This window comes from Sinocyclocheilus anshuiensis, unplaced genomic scaffold, assembly GCF_001515605.1.
Source record: "Sinocyclocheilus anshuiensis isolate Anshui unplaced genomic scaffold, SAMN03320099.WGS_v1.1 scaffold2114, whole genome shotgun sequence".
NCBI classification, from domain to species: Eukaryota; Metazoa; Chordata; class Actinopteri; order Cypriniformes; family Cyprinidae; genus Sinocyclocheilus; species Sinocyclocheilus anshuiensis.
The window spans coordinates 65,901-72,655 of NW_015555873.1; positions in this window are offsets into that span (position 1 = coordinate 65,901).

The following is a 6,755-nucleotide window of genomic DNA, read 5'->3' on the forward strand; positions in this document are numbered from 1 at the left end:
AGACGCTTTAATATGTTGTGTGTTTTAATAGACCGGTGACGACCGCACAGAGTAGCATTATAACAGAACTTTCAAATGTATCTAGTATGATAAAACAGCGCTGCTTTACCCCACATACGCACGACCGGAAGCAGCGGAAGCGGTCGACTGTGGCATAATAAAAGTATCACGCTCGTTCAGCGGCCTCGTTTCGCTTCGACGGCTTTCAGCCTCACCCTGCTTCATTCTACTACGTTAATAAATCATTAGCTCATCCACGAACATGATTTCTGGATTGCTTCGGCTGTGGGGATGAAGACCACAACTCCCATGATTCCACACTCAGTCACAGCGTCATCAAACTACGCCTTTGTTTCTTTGTTTGTTTTAAATACGTGCACTCTAGTGGCAAAAATTACATATTGTGCCTTTAATGCCCAAACAGATGTTTAAAGTTCACATTGTTGTTGCAGAAGAAACAAATATCACAGATAACATTAAATCAATATTTTATTACCAGGTTAAATGTTTATTATTAGTAACTCGAGCCCCTTAATCTAAACCTCTACTTATCCGTAGGTCACACACACCCGCCATGTTTGTAGTTTTCTTACCGCTTTTTTTGTTGTTGCACGTATCCAATTAAATTAAATAAAATTAAATTCAAGTTTATTTGTATAGCGCTTTTTACGATACAAATAGTTGCAAAGCAACTTTACATCAAATTAAGTTTCTACAATATTTAGTGGTAGCTTATCAGTGGTGACTGTCAGTTAATGTACATATGGCAGAAATGTACGGAAAAAAATACATTAAAGACGTAATCAAACAGACGATGAACACTATTAACAGCAATTATTATATGATGCAATCAAACTTATAGCAAAATGTGGTAGTTCTGTATGTTGTTTCAGGGTACAAAGCGAACGTGCAAAGAAAGTCAAACACCCTTTACAAATAAAAAAGGTAAAACAACGATGTCAGACGATTTTGAAGTTGGAGGAGAAAATGAGATGCAGTTTTTGTGTAAACTACAAAAATGCAAATTTGTGATGTCCTGCGCAGTCTGTTGGTATGTTTCTTTACAGAGTGACATCGCCAACTACTGGCCTGGCAGGAATAATACAGCGCTTTTAGTCGTTTTCGCGGATCTGTGTGAACGGGGATCTTTTCGACAATGTTGTCGTCTGTATGTGAAACTTTTCAAAAACACAAAGAATTTTTTTTGTTTTTGTTTTTAGTACATTGTTGTCATGTAAGCGTACCCTAAATTAAGTGTGAAACACTTCTCTACCTGCAGTTAAAAGTGGAAAAGAACGACGGGGTTAAGCGCATTGTGAAAAGCCGTAAAAAAAGCGAAGAAGAAAAGAACACATAAAAAGCTACATAAATTAAAAAAAAAATAAATAAATGACAAACTTTAAAGAAAATACTGTTGTTCGTTTTGAATCCTGAGCTGTTTTGCTATATAAAAAGTGTACACAGCAGTTTTAACCATGGAATTTGCTCTGCTAACTCAAGAGAAAAGAATTCATTTATTTCGCCACTGTTTACTCTCAATCCATCATGAAACATTCGTTCATGTCTTCGGGGTGAGCTGCCACTACATGGTTATTGCACAGAGTTTTGAGACATTTTTTCAGCCGATGGCAACACAACAGTCATATGGACTTGGTTGAAGTGAGCAAATAATCACATCACAGCTTTCACCAAGTCTCATTTCGATCTCCAATCTACGTTGGACCACACAGGCGCTATACGCACCGACATTTGTCATTAAATGTTGCCGTTCCATGTGACACTACATCTCGCCGGCCTTCTTTCATTCTGTGCTTCAACTTTCCCCATCTCCTTGTCTTTCAGATGTGCAAAGCTCACAGTGGCTCATCATGTAATCTGCTCATAACTACAGCATTTCCAGTGAGGTTACTTTAAAGCTTAATTAACCCCAATTAGACGTTGATAAAGACTATCAGGCTCCACAGAGATGCACCATGGTAAGTCAGCTTGGTAGGTACTGTAATCTTCATGTCATCAGCTATTATGGCGCCACAGGGGGTTGTGCCCTTATCAAACTTCTTTTTTTCAGTCAGTTATGAAATCAATAGGTTGAAAATTAAGTGTAAATGAAAGCAAGGTTTGATTATCAACCGCAATTGTTGCCCTTTGTGTCGTGCTGTGAGGTAACGAACTGACTCATATTTCTGTGTGAAATTGAAAATTACTGATAGAAATTCAGCTGGACCCAAAATAAATTCATTTTTTAATTAATTATGGATCTATTGACTGAGTCTGAAGTACAACAAGCCCTGCAAACACAGAACTTTTCCCAATTTTGGCAACCAAATAATGACATTCTGAGAATGTTCCTTTTAGGTTTTATATTTTTACAACCATAAAATAATGTTGTAGGGAGTTTTTTTTTTTTTAATTTTGAGACAGTCATAAAATAACTTATACAGAACATTTCACTTAATGTTTATTTTTAGGGCTATGTTATGGAAACCAAGAAAGAACATTCTAAAAATGAATTTATGTTTTGGGAACGTTCTAGGAACCAGAAACAACTTTCCCATAACGTTCTGGAAACCAAACATTTACTGGGAGCAGGGCTGAAAGTTCTGGAATCTGATTCATTTAGCTGCCGTCTTATTAAAATCTACATTCAGAGTTGTTTAGTCCCAACAACTCGAAATTGATTCTTTTTTGGTAAGGATTCTGTGCCCTAACTATCAGTACAGGTATTATTTGCTGTTTGGAATTAAACACCACTGTACTATTTACAGCTGCATATTTTTTTTTACTCTTTAGAATATTTCTCATAACATTAAAACATTTAAATAGTTTTTAACGATGGTATATTTATATATTTTTTTATTTATAATTTTATTATTATTTCTAATATTTCTAATATATATCTTAAAATATATATATTTATTAAATGTTTATATATATATATATATATATATATATTAGGGCAGTCTTCTGCCCACGCAGAGGCGGAGCTTGAGGGGTCGGACTGCCCCCACTGCGGAGATATGAGCTCCGGACTCTCAAGCTCCATGTGGCCATCGTCCAAGGCGATGAACAGCGTCTGCGATAGAGGAGTGGTCTAACAGCCCGCTGGATTACGGGCACGTAATCGCACCCACGGCAGCGAAGCGGGGGACCTCCATCATAGTGAAGTCGAGCTCCTCAGCGTCCTGTCCAAGGCAGTTGATGAGCTCGGTTTGTAGTGGGCGCCTCCTGCTGAGCCGGCCAGAAGCCGTCTGGACGAGTGGTACCTCCAGTCGGATCGCGGCCGAAAGGACACCCTGCGGAGGCCCGGCCCCTTTTTCCCTGAGGTGCACGATGAGATAAAGAAGTCGTGGAACGCGCCTCTCACCAGTCGAGTGCACAACCCGGGGAATCTTGTGGTGCTAGATCGTCACCTGTGGCTTACTCTGACCGAGTTAAAGGACTCGGAAAAAACGTCCCTTCTGGACGCTCCCGTGAATCCCTCAGGTCTCTTCGGAGCAGCGGTAGAGACATTCACGGAAGACCGCACGCCTCTTCTGCTGCTGTTCAGCATGAACATGAGCCGGCGGTGAGACCAAGACAGCCTTGGCCGAAGCGCCGTCATAGCTCGAAGTGCCAGAGACCCTGCCCTGACAGAGACGGCAGGCTACCGGCACCGGAATCAAAGCTGCGTTCCTGATGCTGTCTCTCGGAGGAGGAAATCTGCACCCAGCGCCGAAGACGAGCCACTGAAAAAGTCTGCTCGCTCTGCTGTGTGTGTTCACCCCGCCCGCCTGCCTGTTGCGGGAGGCGACAGCAGTTGTCGTATTTGTGTTTTGACTGTTCCACTATGCAGTGCAATAAAGTCGAAAAACATACAAAACTCACCTCAATATCAAAGCAATTCTCCTCCTCTCACTCCCCTCTCTCCCATCACTCACTCTCACACTCGTGCGGTATTAAACTCCCCGCCCCCCAACGGCGAGTTATCCCCCACGGTGTGCAGTCCGCCTCGCCTGCTGTCACAGTTCACAGAAGCGTGGCAGGCACTGCCAGGGGTATCAGAGTGGGTTATGAAATCAATAAAGAATGGCTACACGCTTCAGTTCTTCCGCAGGCTGCCCTGTTTCAACGGTGTGTTAATGTCCACTGTACGGGAGCAGAATGCCTCAGTTCTGCGAGAGGAAATACACAACCACCTCGCAAAACGCGCTGTAGAGACAGTGCCCCTAGCAGACCACGAGAGCGGCTTCTACAGTCGCTATTTTCGGTACCAAAGACGGCAGACTCCGCCAAATCTTGGACCTGAGACCGCGCTGAATCGCGCTCTTTCGAAGCGCTCGTTCAAAATGATTACGCTGAGACAAATCCTCTCACACATCAGACCGAGAGATTGTTTTATCTCTGTGGATTTAAAGGATGCTTATTTTCACATTCAGGTAGCGACAGGCGTTTCCTGAGATTTACATTCGAGGGTATAGCGTACCAATTCACAGTCCTACCCTTCGGTTTATCCCTGGCCCCTTGTATGTTTACGTAATGCATGGATGCTCCTCTCTCTCCTCTGAAGCAGAGCGGAATGCGCATCCTGAACTATCTCGACGATTGGCTAGTCTTAGCCCAATCAGAGAGCGCACTGCTCACCGACAAGCTCAGACTCCTCGCTCATCTTCAGAGCTTAGGGCTGACTGTGAATTTGCAAAAGAGCATGCTAGAGTCAGAACATCTCTTTTTTAGGAGTGGAGCTGAATTCAATAAATATGCGAGCGTGTCTGTCGGAGGAGCGCTCACAAAAACTGATCAGCTCTCTTGCAGTCTTCAAGTTAGGGCACTCTCCCCCTCTGAAATACTTTCAGAGGACGCTCGGCCAGATGGCTGTCGCCTCGACAGTGTACAAACTAGGGCTCCTACATATGCGACCGCTTCAGTTCTGGCTAAAGGGCCGGGTGCCACAGAGCGCATGGCGCACGGGCACCTTGCGCATCAAAGTGACGTGCGACTGCTGGGATGCGCTGACCCCTTGGCGCGATATGAGGGTGTGAGCTCGCGGCCGCTGCTGCGGTTGGCGAGAGACCTTCTGCTGTGGGCAGATTGACACCTTCTCTCCATCCGGGCAGTACATGTCCCCGGATGCCTGAATTACAGCGTGGATTTACTGTCGAGGGGCGGGGTAATCCACGGGGAGTGGAGATTACATCCTTTGACAGTCAATATGATTTGGAGTGTATTCGGCAGGGCGGAGCTGGATGTCTTCACATCACTGGAGAACACTCACTGCCCGCTGTTTTATTCACTGACACGGTCTCCCCTGGGAGTGGATGCACTAGCTCACAGCTGGCTCTGCAGGCGCTGTCAGTTGACGACTCGTGTATTGAGTTCGGGTCAGGTGATTGCAGACTCAACTTAAAGCCTAGGAAGGGTTATGTGCCTAAAGTGCTTTCGACTCCATCTAAAGCGCAGGTCATAACACTATTTGCTTTCCGTCCCGAAACACTGGCCGGGCCGGAGCCGCTTAATACACTTTTGCTGTTTCCTGTACGTGCGGTGCGCATTTATATCGAGCGCTCTAGACAGTTCAGGCTCTCGGACCAGCTATTTGTATGCTTTGGAGAGCGCACAAAATGCCTGCCTGTGTCCAAGCAAAGGCTGTCACACTTTTGTTTTGGCTTATCATGGCTCTAAGGGCGTGAAATGTCCTGTAGGGGTTCGGGCCCACTTAACCCGCGGACTCGGGCAAATGGCATATGTATTCAGGATGCCTACGCAGCCTCAGTAATGATCTGAGCTGCTTGACTCAGTGGTTTCGACTAGGTCGTATACACCCCTGTGTTGACGTACCACTAGTTCAATGCTGTCCCTATCAGCTTACCACATTGTTATGATATTGTTCATCACGTCTTTTAGGACATGATCACCATCATACTCTGCGTATTTGAGCACCGTTACGGCCACTGCATCATAACATAATTTCATTGAAATTAAACAAACTTCAACTAATCTATATGTGATGGCGCCGGAGACGTCGCCATTTCACATTCTCTGTTTCACCGGTGTTAACTCCGCCCCGGTGTGACGCGGCATTGTGTAGTTGCCGCGCCCCCTTGACTTTTACATGGTTTCGACTAGGTCCTGTAGACCTGAGCTGTTTAACAAGAGCGCCAATATCATTGCCGCTCTCATTACGGTTCCGTATGTGAAACTTGACATACTTAGTCGAGCCAGGCTCCATCGCTGTGACACGGCAGGATTTTATACATTCCCATAGCAATGTAGAGTGACCGAATCGAAAGGGAACACTCTCGGTTACTCACGTAACCTCAGTTCCCTGAGATGAGGGAACGAGACATTGCTCTTATTGCCGTGTCACCTAGCTCAGGATCTTAGAATGCCAAGTTGCTTCAGTCAAGATTCTGAATAGATGACGTACAAGCGCTGCTTTATATAGAGTGGGAGCCCCTCATATTATCTGGCCATACAGCGGTGGGATGTGTTGACAATCCGTTCAGTCTGTACTATGGGTGCTCCGATCAGGATTTTTGAGGCCGATCACAGAAAGCAGTATCTGCCGATACCGATACCGTTCTTTTTAAAGCCCTCTTTTTTATCATTTATAACTATTTATAGTGATACTCCAATCAGGATTTTTAGACATTTATTCAGGGCCTGAATTTCATTTTTGAAAATGGGGGGAATTCCCCTCTTAGGGGACTCTTGTGAGAGGAGAAGCAGCTTTCACACAGGAGTCCGCTACTGATCCGTGTTTACCACAAACACAACAT